The following is a 17178-nucleotide window of genomic DNA, read 5'->3' on the forward strand; positions in this document are numbered from 1 at the left end:
GTGTGTGTGTGTGTGTGTTTATGTGTGTGTGTCCATCAGTCTGTGTGTCCATTTGTGTGTGTGTGTTTGTGTGTGTGTGTTTTTGTGAGTGTGTGTTTGTGTGTGTGTGTCCATGTGTGTGTGAGTGTCTGTTTATGTTTGTGTGTCCATCTGTGTGTGTGTCCATTTGTGTGTGTTTGTGTGTGTGTGTGTGTGTGTGTGCCCAAATTATTGCATAAGGGCTGAATGCCTGAGGTCGCATTTTAATTATTTTTCTCGGGTGTTAGTGATTAATAAGCTTGCTCTTTCTTTGACTCAAGAAAACCTTGTATGGTTGGCACCTTATTGCTCACAACTTAAATAGCTAAATACATTCTAATTTGGAAAAGGCATGTCCTCGTGAAAAAAAAACTTCAATCTTTCTTGTGACCAACCGAGGAGGTTGAATAGAGGGGAGCCAGTTCACCCCTTCTCACCTGGTCATAACAACAGACAGAACCTCAGCACATAGTGGTACTTGGTGTTTATGTAACCAGCATTTACACACAGCTTGATGCAGCCACACACAAAGGTGGCCATCAGGATGAGGACATCGTTGGGTACGTTTCTTCTCCCTTTGTCTAGAGATTTGAACATCATGTCCCTGTGGATATGGTCCATTTTCAATCTACAGACGTGGCAGAAGATGTGATCACCACAGCGCAAGAGTGCAGTATGGGCCAGACCCTTGCCATGTACAGCAACATTGAGAGCACCCCACACCTGATGATCAGGTTCTTACCGCAATAGAGAAAGAGCATCGCTGCCATATGCCCAGTTTGTGTTTCACCATGAGTACACGCTCCTTCCAGTTTTGGCGCAAGACCCAGCCCCTCCAAACTATATCCCCAGCGTCTTCAGGTAACTTGACCTGACAGTGAAGGGGACAAAGGATTGGTCAGCCCAATTCCCAAAGAGCATGGTCTTGTTCTTGCCACAATTTGCTTCGGTTCCTGAGGCCATGTCAAACTGGCCACAAATGCTCATCAGTCTGTGCACTAAGAGCAGACCTGAGCAGAAGATGGTGACATTTTGCAGATCATATGCAGAGAGGCCTTGACCTGAGTGCCTCCACTGCCTAGGTTTGTCACCCCTCTTATGCCCACATCCTTCCTGATGAACTCGGCAAAAGGTTTGATACAACACAAGAACAGGGCAATTTTCCACTTTGTCAGACAGACGAGAGTGTTGTAGCTGTATTGGAACAGCTTGGCTAAGGACACAAACAGTTCTGGAGCACCAGAGCAGGGATGTTGTCAGGGCCCATTGTCTTTGCAGCATGCAGTGCTTTAACCTTTTCTTCATATCATCTCGAGTGAATCAAATTGGCTGAAAACTGGCACCTCTGATTGGGAGAACCTCAGGAGGAGGCTGAGATGAATCATCCACTCGGCACTACCGGCTGAAGATGGTTGCAAATGCTTCAACCTTGTCCTTTGTACTGACATGCTGGGCCCCCCCATCATTGAGGATGAGGATGTTCGTGGAGCCTCCTCCTCCTTGTAAGTTGTTTAATTATTCACAATTGGATGTGGCAGGACTGCAGAACTTTGATCTGGTCTGATGGTTGTAGGATCACTTAGCTAGATCTACAGTATGCTGCTGCAGATGTTTAGCATGCATATAGCCCTGTCCTGTAGTTTCACAAGTTTGGCACTTCAGTTTTAGGTAACCTGGTGCTGCACCTGGCATGCTCTCCTACACGCCTCATTGAACCAGGATTACTCTCCTGGCTTTATGGTAATGGTCGAGCGATATGCCTGGCCTTGAGGTTACAAATTGTGGTGGAATGCAAGCCTGCTGTTGCTAATGGTCCAAAGCATCTAATGGATGCCCAGTTTTGAGCTGCTAGATTTGCTCTAGGGAATGGTAATCTTTCCCATTTAGCAGAGTGGCAGTGCCACACAGCATCACGCAGAGTGTCCTCAGCATGAAGATGGGACTTCATCTCCACAAGCACTGTGAGATGGTTACTCCTGTCAATATTACCATGGACAGATGCATCTGTGACAGGTAGGTTGCTGAGGGCAAGGTCACATAGATTTTACCCTCATATTGGTTCTCTCACCATCTGCTGCAGGCCTAGTCAGGCAGCCATGTCCGTCAGGGTTCAGCCAGCACGGTCATTGGTAGTGCTATCAAGCCACTCTTGATGATGACATTGCAGTTCCCCACCTGAAATACATTCTGTGCCCTTGCTACTCTTAGGGGAGAATTTACTCTCTGTTGGGTGGGCCGGTTGGAAGCAGGCGCGGAGCCGATCGCCGCCCGTGATCGGCTGCACACCGCTATTTTATGTGCGCGGGCCAATTAAGGCCCGTCCAGCGTGATGCAGGGCCAGTAGCGCTCTCAGCGCCAACTGTGCGGGCGGGGGGAGGAGGGAGAGTCGGGGCCTGCGCTCTTTCGTACATGCATGTGGAAGAGCGCAGAAACCTCCCTGAGGCACGGAAAAAAAGAAAAAATAAAATTATTCAGACATGTCCCCTCATGTGACAGTTTCACATGAGCAAGGACATGTTTATTAATTGTCAAAAAAATGTTTATTTAATCAATAAAACCTTCATGAAACCTCATCCTGCCCATGGATGAGGCTTCATGCAAAACGTGAGGGCCACCTGGGCTCTTTGCCTGCCCACCCACCTTAAGGTTGGACGGGCAGCCCTGTCAATTTGTTTAATTGGTTTACTAATGGCCTTAATAGGTCTTTGTCAGTTCGCTGGGCACACAGCCGACACCGGTGCGTGCCTGCCGAACAAAAGATTGGAATGATACGCGGTGACGCCGAGATGCACGCCCGACGTCACAGCGCGTCATTTTACGCGTTGGCGAGCGGGGCCTGCTCCCACACACTAAAGAGAAAATTCTGCCCTTAGTCCAGCGGTTTTAAACATGGAGGATTCATCAGTTGAGGGAGGGTGGCAGGTTGTTACCAGTAGAATGTTTCCTGGCCCATATCTGATCCGGTGCCATGAAACTTCAATGTTGAGACCTCTCAAGACCATTCTCCCCTGACTGTATACCACTGTGCCATGACCTCTGGTGGGTCTGTCCTGCCGGTGGGATAGAGCATACCCGGGACGGTGATGGAGGCATCAGGGATATTGGTTGAAAGGTATGATTCTTTGATTATGATTCTGTAAGGCTGTTGTTTGTCTAGTCTGTGGGACAGTTCTCCCAATTGTGACACATCCCCAGATTTTGATGAGGAAGACATTGCAGGATCGCCTGCACAGGATGTGCCTTTGTCTTAAGTGCTTAGGTTGATGCTAAGGTATCCATCTGGTTTTATTTTTACTGGACCGGTTTGATATAACTAAGTGGCTTGCTAGGCCATTTCAGAGGGCAATTAAGAGTCAACCGCATTGCTATGGGACTGGAGTCACATATAGACCAGAGTGGTAAGGACGGCAGATTTCTTCCCCTATAAGACATTAATAAACCAGATGGGCTTTTAAGGGAATCTGATAGTTTCATGGTGACCTTTGCTGATTCCAGCTTTTTACTCCAGATTTAGTTAATTAATTGAATTCAGCTGCCACGGCGAGATTTGTACACTTGTCTCCAGATCATTAGTCCAGGCCTCTGGATTGCCAGAAAATGCTGGAAAAATTCAGCAGGTCTGACAGTATCTGTGGAGATAGAAACAGAGTTAATGGCCTGAATCTTCTGGTCGGCATGAGGGGGCGGGCACTGCTCGCCAACGCGTAAAATAATGCGCGGTGACGTCGGGCATGTGTCCTGACGTCACTGTGCATCATTCCGACCTTCAGTTCGGTGGGCGCGCACCAAAGTCGGCTGCACACCCGCCGAACTGTCAAAGGCCTATTAAGGCCATTTAAAAACAAATTGACATAATTTACAGGGCTGCCCGTCCAACCTTAAGGTTGGCAGCCTTCATATTTATCATGAAACTTCATCCACGGGCTGGATGAGGTTTCATGAAGGCTTTGTAAATTAAATAAAATTTTTTATTAGAATTCATTGACATGTCCCAGCATATGTGACACTGTCACGAGGGGACACGTCTGAACAATTTTTTCTTCTTTATTTCAATTCATAATAATCAAACTAATCTCCCTGAGGCACCGAGCCTCAGGGAGATTTCTGCACTCTTTCGTGTGCATGTGTGAAAGAGCGCAGGCCCCGACTCAGCCTCCGGCCCCGACTCAGCCTCCTCCCCCTGCCTGCACAAGGAGCGCTCAGCACTTCTGGATGCACGTCATGCTGGGCGGGCCTTACTTACCTGCCCACATAAAATGGCGGCGCGCAGCCAATCGTGGGCAGCGATTGGCTGCACGCCCGCATGCGCCCGCTCCCGACGGGAAGAAAATTCTCCCCAGTGTGTTGAATCTCTATGACCCTTCTTCAGAGCTAAAGAGAAGTAGAAATGTGATGAAATTTATACTGTTTAAGGGGGATGGAGCAGGTGAAACTAGATAGAAGGTCAGTGATAGGTGGGGGCTAAGGAAAGATTGACAAAGGCGTCATAGACAAAAAGACAAAGGGAGTGTTAATGGTAGTGGTAAGAGCTAAAGGAGATGCTGATAGTGGCATAAAGGTAAGAAAGCAGAATGTGTTAATAGCAGAACAAGGGTAAGCACTCTGTGAAAGAACAACATGGCACAGGTCACAGATGGCCCTTTTGGGGATGGGGTGGTGGGCAGTGGTTGGGGAAAAATGATAGAAAAAGGGATAAAAAGGGGGATAAAATAATGAGTAAATGAATAAAGGTAAAAATGAAAATAAATGGATAAAAATAAAAATAAATAATAAAAAAGGGGATTATAAAAGGGGTGAAGATAGAGGAGAGAGTTCATGGTCTGAAGTTGTTGAGCTCAATATTCAGCCCGGAAGGCTGTAAAGTCACTAATCGGAAGATGAGGTGCTATTCCTCCAGTTTGCGTTGGGCTTCACTGGAACAATGCAGCAGGCCAAGGACAGACATGTGGGCATGAGAGCAGGCTGGAGTGTTGAAATGGCAAGCAACAGGAAGGTCTGGCTCATGCTTGCAGACAGGGGATGAGGTGTTGGGGGTGATGGAGGAATGGACCAGGGTGTCACGGAAAGAATGGTCCCTACGGAATGCTGACGGGATGGTGAGGGGAAGATGTGTTTGGTGGTGGCAGCATGCTGGAGTTGGCAGAAATGGCGGATGATGATCCTTTGAGGCTGTGGGATGAAAAGTGAGGACAAGGGAGATCCTATTATGGTGCTGGGAGGGATGGGAAGGTGTGAGGGCAAACGCACGGGAGATGAATTGGACACGGTTGAAGGCCCTGTCAACCATCTTGAGTGGCAAACCTTGGTTAAGGAAAAAGGAAGACATGTCAGAAGCTTCATTTTGGAAAGTGGCATCATCAGAACAGATGCGACGGAGGCGAAGGAACTGGGAGAATGGGATGAAATCCTTACAGGAAGCAGGGTGTGAGGATCTGTAGTAGAGGTAGGCCTGGGAGTTAGTGAGCTTGTAATGAATATTCATGGACAGTCTACCACCAGAAATGGAGACAGAGAAGTCAAGGAAGGGAAGGGAAGTGTTGGAGATGGACCATGTGAAGGTTATAGAGGCATGGAAATTGGAAGGCAAATTGATACATTTTTCCAGGTCCAGACGAGAGCATGAAGCGGCACCGAAACACTTGTCAATGTACCCAAAAAGAGTTGTGGGAGGGGGCCGGAGTAGGACTGGAACAAGGAATGTTCCACATACCCCATAAAGAGACAGGCAAAACTGGGACCCATGCGGGTACCCATAGCCACACTTTTTATTCGGAGGAAGTGAGACAAGTTTAAGGAGAAATTGTTCAGTGAGAGAACAAGTTCAGCCAGACGTCTTTTTTTTATCCCTCTTTCTATCCTTTTTTCCCAGCTACCTCCCTTCCCCCACCCCACCCCCAAAGGGTCATCAGTTACTTGTTCCAAGTTAAAAGCAAAAAACTGCGGATGCTGGAAATCCAAAACAAAAACAAAAATACCTGGAAAAACTCAGCAGGCCTGGCAGCATCTGCGGAGAGGAACACAGTTAACGTTTCGAGTCCGAATGACCCTTCAACTTGTTCCAAGTTGTTTTTTCACAGAGTGCTGACCCTTGTTCTGCTATTAACACATTCTGCTTTCTTACCTTTATGCCACCATCAGCACCTTCCTTATCCCTCACCACTACCATTAACACTCCTTTTGTCTTGTGTCCATGACATCTTTGTCAATCTCTCCTCAGTGCCCACCTATCGCTGATCTTCTATCCAGCATCACCTGCTCCACTCCCCCTTAAACAGTATAAATGTCATCACATTTCTACTTCTCTTTAGCTCTGAAGAAGGGTCATACAGACTCAAACATTAACTCAGTTTCACGCTCCACAGATGCTGTCGGACCTGGTAAGTTCTTCCAGCATTTTCTGTTCTTATTTCACATTTCCAGCATCTGCAGTAATTTGCTTTTACCTCTGGATTATCAGATTGGTAGCATAACCACTATGCTACCATACCTATAGGTCTGTTTGTCTGTAACTGGCAAAGAATAATTGTACTCTTTTAAAATTAAACTTAGCTAGAATTGTACAAAAAATATTTGTCTGTGTTTTTGGAATTTGAAAAGATGGCTGGGAAAATTATCATCCATGAACACACATATAGTTGAAACTAATTGCACAGGTGATTTTACATTCGATCCAATTTTTGATTTTGACAATCATTAGATGGTGATGATGACCACATATGTGAAAAATAAATATAATGTTACAGACAGGGGAGAGAGGCAAAACTGAACTCTTTATCCTCTCGCTATCAGTCCATAAGCAGAGGTATTTTCATTGTTTGAAAATAAATTATGGCATGTTTCCCCCAAACCCTCAGTCTGTGAAATCCAATTTTTAAAGTGACTTGTAGCAAATGTTCTTTATGATTAAATCAGAAGGTTAGTTTATTCACATATTCAAACCCAAGGGGATGATTGCAACTTCACACGTATACACAAGTATACAGTGAGGGTTATAGAAAAGAGGAGTTTTACAACAACGAATAACTTAACAGTAAAAGAACCACAGAAATGGATATCAGTTTACATGATTTCCAGAGTCCAGGAAGTCAAAGTTCAGAGGGGGGTTCCTTCACGGGAAGTTCCAGTTCCGATGGGTTCCTGGCAGAAGACAGCAGCACAGAATCCCTTTAAAATGAACGGCGATGCATCAAGGTGACATTGCTAGACATAGACTAGGTCTGCTTGGGAGGCAATGGCCAGAGACTTCCAGGTAAACAGGCTTCGAGGGGCTCTGACTTGTTGTAGGTTGCTTGGTCAACCTGGAGTCCTGCTGTTGGTCTTGCAAGTTGAAGATAAATCAGCAGACTGGCCTGCTTCAAGTTCTCAACTGTATATAGAGATTTGAAAATGATCACTCAAGTCATGTGACCTCCGCCCTCCACAATGGTTTAAATGTGGGATCTTTATCTGGTTTTTGTTTTATGGCTTAAATTGCCCCACTCATTAGCCTCTGAAAGAGTCATTATCCATATCAATGACCTATATCTATTGCCTTGGTAGACCCTCGGACTTCACTAGAGAGGTAAGCTTATAAAGATGCGAATGACCTCCATTTCCATTCCATAGTTCCTTTTTGAAATGGACCTTGACTGTCCCAGCAAAATGTATTTTTTAAAAATAAAAGTTTGGGCATCATAAATTTATTAGTAAGAAAAAAGTAATGGATTAACTTTTTTGATAAAGTAATTATATTTAACCCTCCAATTTTAGTCTCCAAAACATTTAAAGGGTCTGAGTCTGCATAGGGTTGCCATCTAATGCATACTTGGCCCTGGAAATGAATGTAATTGGCATGATGATTTAGGATGAGGACTGAAGTAGTCCAAGAAGGTGGCTCACCACTATCCCCTCAAAGGCGACAAGGGATGAACAACGAACATTACTCCCACCAGAGATACCCACGTCCCACGAAAGAACAAAAAAGCATGATATGAGTTTCCGTGACATAATTAGTAAGAGTAAGACTGTCTCTTTTTAAATGGACATCAGTAGTTTGCTCTGACAGAAGTGAGAACACCAAATGGACATGTAAATAAACTAATCAGGGTTCAACATTGGAGCGATGACAAATTTTGTTGGCTATGTCTGCCTTCGTCGAGATAAGGCTCCCAACATGCAGAAAATGGTCCACATTTTCCAGGATCTCACTGTTGATCTTAATTGACAAGGCGAGATGTTGTGATGTGAGAGCTGGTTGGAAGAGGACCTTAGTTTTCAGGGTGATTAGTGAAAGGTCCATTTTCTCAAATGCTTCAAAGAAGGAGTTGACAATGACTTGGAGCTCAGTTTCCGAGTGAATGCACATATGACATCATTTGCACACTGAAGCTCTATGACTGAGGTTGGAGTGGTTTTGCTTTGAATTGAAGGCAAGGTAGATTGAACAGTTTCCCATCTGCTCTGTTGATTACCGCCATGCCTGTGGGCAGTATGCTGGAGGTGAAGTGCAGTATTGCAGTGAGGAAAAGAGTTGGTGCACAGTTGATTCTGTTAGTGAGGGTCACAACTTGCATCTTATCATGGAGTAGGCGGAGGGAAACGAGAAATTACAATGGGCAGCCAAATTTGAGGAGCATACTCCATAAGCCATCACAGTTGACAGAGTCAAAGGCTTCCGTGAGGTCAAAAAAGGCCATATACAGTGGTTAGTGCTGTTCCTTGCACTTTCCTTGAATTGGCAGCGCAGTGAATATCGTATCTGTGGAGCCTCTTGAAGGAAAAAAACCACACTGTGACTCGGTAAGGAGTTCCTCGGCCAGTGGGAGGAGGCGGTTGGGGAGAATCCTTTGCAGAGTTGCAGGGGCACCACAAGACATGATGTTCACTGCATGGTAAATTCAAGAAAAGTGCACTCATTAACTCCAATGCACCCTTCGGCAGTGAAATTGGGGGTATGATAAGTTAAATAAAGGAGGAATTTGCTCTGCCATTTTTTGTGACTATCAAGGATGATGGTATGAAAGGAGGGACAATAAATTAAGCAATCATCTGTTACTTGTTCTCACTAACACATTTTATTTTAACTTAAGTCAGCAAAATGTCCTGAAGCTAGTCTGAAGGCAACATCCTATTCCCTTCACTTTGAAAACACAACTAATATTGTACTATTTGACAGGCTACAGGACTGGTATCCAGTGATGCAGGGCTACAACTTGTTATGGAGTTGTCACTTTGCTCCTGAAGGTTTGTTAATTGTGAGCTGGTATAGGATTCAGGACTTAGACTGTCAAGAAATTTACCCAATTTACACTTTAAAAAGACAGTATAGTGCTTCCATGTTATCAACTCTCCCAAGCTGCAGATTCTGTCTCTGAATAGCAAATTAAATGTGGTAACTCTTTTTGTTTTAAACTAGTGAGAAACTGAGCAGATCTTGAACAATTTATTATTAAAGTATGTAATACTGTTTGCAGATTGCTCTTTGCTTTTGGAAGAATACAGCTAGCAAAAAGGGTTCATTCTAATTCCCACAATATCTTCCAAACATACTGCAGGAAGATGGGTATGTGAAGAATGTTAAGAAGCTGAGGGGATTTTTCCCCCTCGGGTTATATTGCTATATCCTGTTATTTGTGAATTCTTGGCTCACTGTGCTGGCAAAGTCGACAACTACACCTTCCAGTGTGTATTTTAAACCAGCATCTACTGATTAGAACTTGCTTGTGCATGCATGACGGTCGTGGGTTTCTTCGAAGCAGCTGTAGAAAGTTGGTTAGTCGGGCCCTATAGTGTACATACCTGCTGAATTGAAAAAGTGATAATAATGAATAGTAAAACCACAGGCCTAAAAGTTGTCACGCCAAAATCACACATTTCTGACTTCTTTCTCTTGGCAGGTAACATCACCCCTGGAAGTGCATATCAGAAAACTGAACACTCATAACTTAAAAGTTCCATTAGCTTTAATTAAATTCTTAATTTCAGTGGTTGTAAAATCATGTATCCCTGTGGGTGAGGCCCCCTACCAGAAGAATAAGATTAGAAAATGATCTCTTCTGTTTCCAGTTGATTGATAGCTGTGTGCTGTGAAGCAGTTAAGGATGATAAATTGATAAGGGACAAATCTTCAGGTACGTAGTTGCCTCCTCTCATCCACACCCAAGTAGAGATTACATAGGTCATGCCAGTGTAGACTATGGTTACGTCAGGTTTGCCCCATCTTTAAAATTATGCTGTTTTCTTCAAGCTCACTAACAAAAATCTCAATAACTAAGGTGGCTCTTCTTAGCTGTAAAAGTTACTGTGCCGCTAAGCTTCTGCATGGAGGGGTCCTTCCAGGCACTGCAGTGAACATCTGTCAAATAGGGCAATCTGTCGTTCATAACTTCATAAAGCAAGCGACTAATGCCATTTTTGCTAAGCAAGTAGCTTTAGTGCCAGGTCAGATCATATTCCAGGTCATAAAAGTCCAAAGCCAGGAAGTTCAGGTAAATGCCCGCCCTCAAAAGATCAGCACACCTTCAGCATGCATTATGCCTCTTGAGGCATTATATGGGCAGTGATTTTTCCAAGGTTGTCCTGGATGGCCTTTTCTCATAAGAACATAAGGACATAAGAATTAGGAGCAGGTGTGGACTATATGGTTCCTCAAACCTGCTCCACCATTTAATACAATCATGGCTGACCTTTGGCCTGAACTCCACTTTCCCGCTTGCTCCCCATATTCCATGATTCCCTGAGAGAACAAGAACAAGGTCTATCTCATTTAACAAAGAAACATACACAACCCTCAGGGGTAGAGAATTCCAAAGGTTCGTAGCCCTTTGAGTGAAGAAATTTCTCCTCATCTCAATCCTAAATGATTGGCCCCTTATCCTGAGACTAGGTCCCCATGTTCTACATTCCCCAGCCAGGGGAAACAACTTTTCAGTGTCGAACCTGATAACACCCTTCAGGATCTTGTATGTCTCATTACCACTCATTGTTCTAAGCTTCAAATAATATAAGCCCTGTTTACTAAGCCTCTCATTCCCAGAACATTCACTGTATTGCCTCCAATACAAGTGTATCCTCCCTTAAACATGGAGACCAAGACTGCACACAGTACACCAGGTATGGTTGTATAAGCCCTGTACCTTCTTAATTCCTTAACCAATTTTCGATCCATGCTAATTAATATATTACCCCCAAAATCCATGAGTCCTGCATATTAACCTTTTGTATGTCACCTATCGAATGCCTTACGGAAATCCAAATCTACTGGTCCCTCTTTATCTACCCTCAGAAAACTGTCATAAATTTGTAAAGCATGATTTCCTTTTCATAAAATCATGTTGACCTTGTCTGATCAGACTGTGATTTTCCAAGTATATTGTTAAGACTTCCTTAATAATAGATTCCAGACTGATATCAGGCTAGCTGGCCTGTAGTTTCTTGTTTTCTCTCTTCCTCTTTTCTTGAATAGTGGAGTTACATTTGGTCACTTCCAATCTGCTGGGACCATTCTAGAATCTGGGGAATTTTTAAAAATCTTAACCAGTGCATTTACCACCTCTCCAGCTACAACTTTTAGAACCCTAAGATGTAGGCCATCAGATCCCAGGGATTAGTCAGATTTTAGCCCCTTAATTTTCTCCAGTACTTTTTCTCTGCTGATATTAATTACTTTAAGTTCCATGCTCTTATTAGCCCCCGATTACCCGCTATTTCTGGTATATATTTGTGTCTTCTACTGTGAAGTTAAACACAAAATACTTGTTCAATGACTCTGCCATTCCCTCATTCCCCATGATAATTTCTCCTGTCTCTGATTCTAAGTGACCAACATTTATTTTAGCTGCTCTAATCCTTTTATGTACTTCTAAAAGCTCTTACAATTTATTTTTATATTCCTGGCTATTTTACTCTTATATTTTATCTCTTCTCTATCAACCTTTTGGGTGGCCCTTTACTGGTTTCTAAATTGCTCCCAATCCTCAGGCTTACTATTATTCTTTGCCACGTTATAAGCTTCTTCTTTTAATCTAATACTATACTTATCTTTCTTAGTAAGCCATAGATTTATTTTTATTGCTGTGCTAATGGAATGTCTTTTTGTTGAACATTTTGAATGCTTTCCTTAAATGTTTTCCACTGCTTATTTAACATCAATCCTTTTAGTCTATTGACCCAATCAATCTTAGCCAGCTCTTCATTCATATCTATGTAATTGGACTTGTTTAAGTTTAAGGTTCTTGTTTGGGACTGGAGTATGGCACTTTCAAACTTAATATGGGGCAGAATTTTGTCCTTGTTGGGTGGGCTCGGCGGGGGCAATCGGAAAGCCGACTGCTGTCCGCAATCGGGGCCGGACCGCGATTTCACACCAGTGAGCCAATTAAGGACCGCCCAGTGTGAAACATGAGTGGCAGCGCTCAGCGCTGCCTGTGGAAGCAGGGGGGGAGGGCCAGCGCGATCTTAGTGCAAGCGTGCAAGTGCACGCTTGAAAATCTCCCTGAGTCACAGAGCTGCCTCAGGGAGAACAGTTTTCAAAATAAAAAATAAAGATGTTAAAAATGTTATAAAACATGTCCCCTCTACTCTGTCACATGAGTAGGGACATGTTATAAATGAAATCTTAAAAGTTTTGTTTTATTTTTATCTGATGTTGGAAACCTCATCCTACCCGTGAATGAGGTTTCCAAAAAAATGCAAAGGCCACTTGGCCTTTTCGCATGCCCGTCAACCATAAGGTTGGACGGGCAGCAAAATATTTGTTTCAATGACCTTGTTAATAGCTTTAATAGGCCTTTTAATAGTCGGCGGGAGCACTGCTGACTCTGGCGCGTACCTGCCAACCAAAATGCGCGTTGGCATTGGGACACTCGCCCGACATCAATATGCATCATTTTGTGCTCGAGTGTGTCAGGCGTGCACCCGCCTGCCAAGGTAAAAATTCTGCCTATGGAATTCAATAGTGTTATGAGCACGTTTTCCCTGCGGATCTTTTACTGTAAGATTATTAATTAAACCTGCCTCAATGCACAGTACTAGATCTAAAATAACTTGATCCTTTCATCCACCCTGCATAAACTCCAACTTAAATAAAACACAACTGCCTGTAATATGTTCCACACTAAGGGCTGAATTTTATGCTGCCATGCCCCAGCCTAAAATTGGGTTGAGTCAGCCCTTGCTTGACCAACTTGCCCCACACCTATTTCATAGTTGGTGGCTGTTAATTGGCTTCAGGCAGGATTTCTGCCCTCATCTGGGAGGAAGTCCCATCCCTGAGAGCTGCTGGCCAACAAATGACCGGCAACTCTCTTGTCTCAGGAACGCCACCGGGAGCAGTGGCCATTGCTAGGACTCCAACAGCCCCCTGAAGAAGAGGATCAATGGAGCCTGGATGAAAGTGAACAGGGCAAAAGGGATGGGAAGTACAGGGTCGTGAATGCCTTGGGGGCCCCCCATGGGCACAGAGGGACAGAAAGGAGGTACACTCCTTACCTGGCCACTAGTCCATCAGGTTACACCTAATGGGCTGGATACTTGGTGCCAGCCTCCACCACCACAGGTAAAGTACCAGCGGCAGTGGGAGGTGGTCCTCAATTGGCTACTTAAGGGCCCTGGCTGGCCCAAGTGTGAGCAGACCGCCCGACTCTTTCCCTGCCATTAGTAAAATCACCGCATGGGTGGGGTTGGTTGGACAAGAGCAGTTAGGTTATGGGCACATTGCCGCTGCCATGGCGCCCAATTTTACAGTCCTCCCCCCGCACCTGCCATCCCACCCATGGGGGCGTGGGATGGGGGTGGGGTCATAAAATTCCGTCCTAAGTATCACTCTCCTATGACCCTGTTTTTGCTGACCCACACCACAACTCATCTAAACTCTTTGTCTTCATCGTCAAATTTCTCCACTGTCTTCCATCTTTCTACGCCTGCAATCTCCCCCGGCACTTGATCCTTTATTGCACCTTTTGGTCCTTCAATACCAGCTTCAATCACCCTTCCTAAATTTTTACATTTGGCTCATGCTCTCTGTAAAGTATTTGGAACAACTCGTACATATATACATGATATAAATGCAAGCTTTGGTATTGTGTATTACACCATTAATGATGATTTATTTGTGCACTGTATCGATAGTTTGTGAACTGTTGTGCAGTTGCTGTTGCTGCAACACGTGCCGCAGGCATATAGGAAGGCTAATGGCGTGTTCGGCTTCATTGCAAGAGGACTTGAGTACATGAGTAGCAAAGTTTTGCTTCAATTGTATAGAACCTTGGCACCTGGAGTACTGAGTGCAGTTTTACCTTAGGAAGGATATTATTGCCATAGAGGGAGTGCAGCGAAGGTTCACCAGACTTGTTCCAGGGATGGCAGGACTGTTCTATGGAGAGAGATTAAGGAAACTGGACCTGTATTTTCTAGAGTTTCGAAGAATGAGAGGTAATCTCACTGAAATCTACAAAATACTTAAAGAGATAGTAGACAGGGTAGATGCAAGTAAGATGTTTCCCCTGGCTGGGGAGTTGAGAGCCAGGGGACACAATTTCAAAATAAGGGGAAGCTACTAAGGATCGAGGTGAGGAGAAATTTCAGGGGGTTGTAATGTTTGAAATTCTCTGCCACTGAGGGCTGTGGAAGCTCAGTCATTGAGTATGTTTAAAGCAGAGAGCGACAGATTTCTAAATACCAATCACATAAAGTGATATGGGAATGGTGTGGGAAAAAGCCACTTAAGTGGATGATCAGCCTTGATCATATTGAATGGCGGAGCAGTTCAATGGGCTGAATGGCCTACTCCTGTTCCTATGTTCCTATTTGTATAATAAAATCCCCTTCCTTGACTTGGTGTCCCTGTTTGTCTGATCACATTTCTGTGCATCAACTCGGAATGTTTTACTATGTTAAAAGTGTTATATAAATGTGTGCAGTTGCTGTTTTGTAACATGATGAGTCACAATTTCCTGAGGTGGCAATCAGAGTCAGACTGCTGTTCTGCTTCCAGTTTCTTACCTTGAAATCCAGCCGCCCCTTTCTCGTGCGACCTTCCGACTCAGGCCGGGCAAGAACAGTGCAGTGCAGCATGTTCCTGAGGCCTTCTGCCGAGGGCGGCTGAGTCAGAGGTAAGGTAGGCACACCCCCTTTTTTGCAGCGCTGGTGCTGTAAAACAGGTAAGCTTATAGTCTCCAGCCACTTTGAGAAGCCAGGGAGAAGATAAGTTTGTAAGGTAAGCAGGTAGGATTGGGGAGTGGAGGGGTGCAGGGGAGGCTGTTGGGTGGCCAGTTGCGGCGGAGCGGGGGGTCGGGTGGTTAGTGGGAAGGGTTCAAGTGGTCATGTGGGTGTTCAGATAGCTGGGGGGAGGTGGTCAGTGGGGTTGGTCAGTGGGAGCTGGACAGTGAGGGATGGTCAGTGGGGGTCAGGTAGTCAGGGGGTGGTCAGTGGGGCCGTGGGAGTGTAATCAGGGAGGGACTAGTCGGGGGGCTTAGTCTGAAGGGTAGTCCGGTGGGGAGTGGGGGGGAAGAAAATTGAGGGGAGGGTAGTAGGTAGGGTGTAGTCGGGGGGTGGGCTGGTTAGTCGGGGGAGAGGCTCCCATGGGAGGTCGGGATTAGTCGGGGTCCCGTCAGGTGGTAGGTGGGGGTAGTTCAGGGTTCTTGTGGAGATCAGGGGGTCCAGTGGGAGGTTGGAGGGGTTGTTGGAGGGCCCTGTGTGGGGTCGAAGGGGTAGTTGGGTGTTGCATGGGGTCTTGTGTGGGAGTTGGGAGGTGGGGAGGGCAGATGGGGAGTCCCATGGGGGTTCGGGGTGTAGTCGATGGGTGGGGGGGTCAGTGGGGTGCTAGGGGTAGTCGGGTGGGGGTAAGGGGGGTTGGGGGGAATCCTGTCAGAGGATGGGGGGGTGGTTTGGGGTGAGTCAGTGCTATAGTTATCCAGAAGTTAGAAGTGGTTTCAATTCTTTGCACATTTTCTGGGTAACCAGTTCTGTAAGACAGTTGGAACTATCCGGTGTTTGGGATTTATACTGTAGTTTCGGATGGTTCCCATTGCAGGGCAATTGCCCAATGGAAGTTTGCACTTCCTGGGCAGTTGCCATGCTATCCTTACCTGGGGACTTCTGGGAGGGGGGGTCCTCCAGCGCATCTTTGGGGTATCCCCAAGTTACGATGTCTCAGAGCTCAGAATTTATGGGCCTATGGCTGCTGGATAAGACACTAGTGGTGCTGTGCACTGCTCCAATGCCCAACACTTTTCAGAGGCACCCCTCTCTGAATAAATCCAATGTAGCTTCCTTATATGGAATGGTGATGAAGGTACACAATGTATTCCATGCTTTGCCTCAATGTGTAACATTTGTTTTTAACATAAGAGCACTAGTGATTGAGATGGAGTGGCCTGTGGAAAATTATTCCAAATCCCTTTTCCATTTTTAATGCAATACATCAACCCTTATCAAATACTTCAAAATCATTACATATACGTGCTTGGTAATCTTTTTCTGTTGTGGCAATATATTTTTCATATATTCTAAACAACTATTACTTCCCTTCATGTCCATATATGTCCTGTGCTTTTATTTCACCATAAATATTCATGCTTTACATTTCTGTTGCTTAAATTCACCCATTTTTTTTCTAGATTTCCACATATTTGAAGCTTTCATTAACTAGCACATGACCACTACCTCGGCATGTTTTGGGATATTTACTCATGACACTCCATTATAGAAGTTACCAGCATGTGCCGGACCTCCCTGACTGAACCACAAATGAGGAACACTCAATTTACCATTGTCCACAAAGATTGCGCGCTCCACAGTTGCATTAATGAACTTTGACACTCATACTGATTAAGTGGCTCATTAGCTGCTTGAGAAGCATTTAAAAGGTCATTATTGTAGATATACTGGGATTGGTATTTGGCCTTTTGTGACTGCCAATACAATCACTTTCCTTGGAATCATACATTTGTAGGCCACAGATCCCTATGGTTTAAGTGGCGATGGGTCATCCTAAGAAAAGGAATGTTAAGCTTAATGTGATCAATCCAAATGTGAGTCAAATACATATGATAACACACATTCCCAGTTTAAATTTGAAGGAATAACATTGGTTTCGGCAAATGGATCTATATTCATGTGCACCATTTCCCTTAGCCCTCTGAATTGCAAGGAATCTTTTCAAACCAGGGAATGCATGTCGTT

The sequence above is a fragment of the Cetorhinus maximus genome, chromosome 16 (genome assembly GCF_964194155.1).
Source record: "Cetorhinus maximus chromosome 16, sCetMax3.hap1.1, whole genome shotgun sequence".
Classification (NCBI taxonomy): domain Eukaryota; kingdom Metazoa; phylum Chordata; class Chondrichthyes; order Lamniformes; family Cetorhinidae; genus Cetorhinus; species Cetorhinus maximus.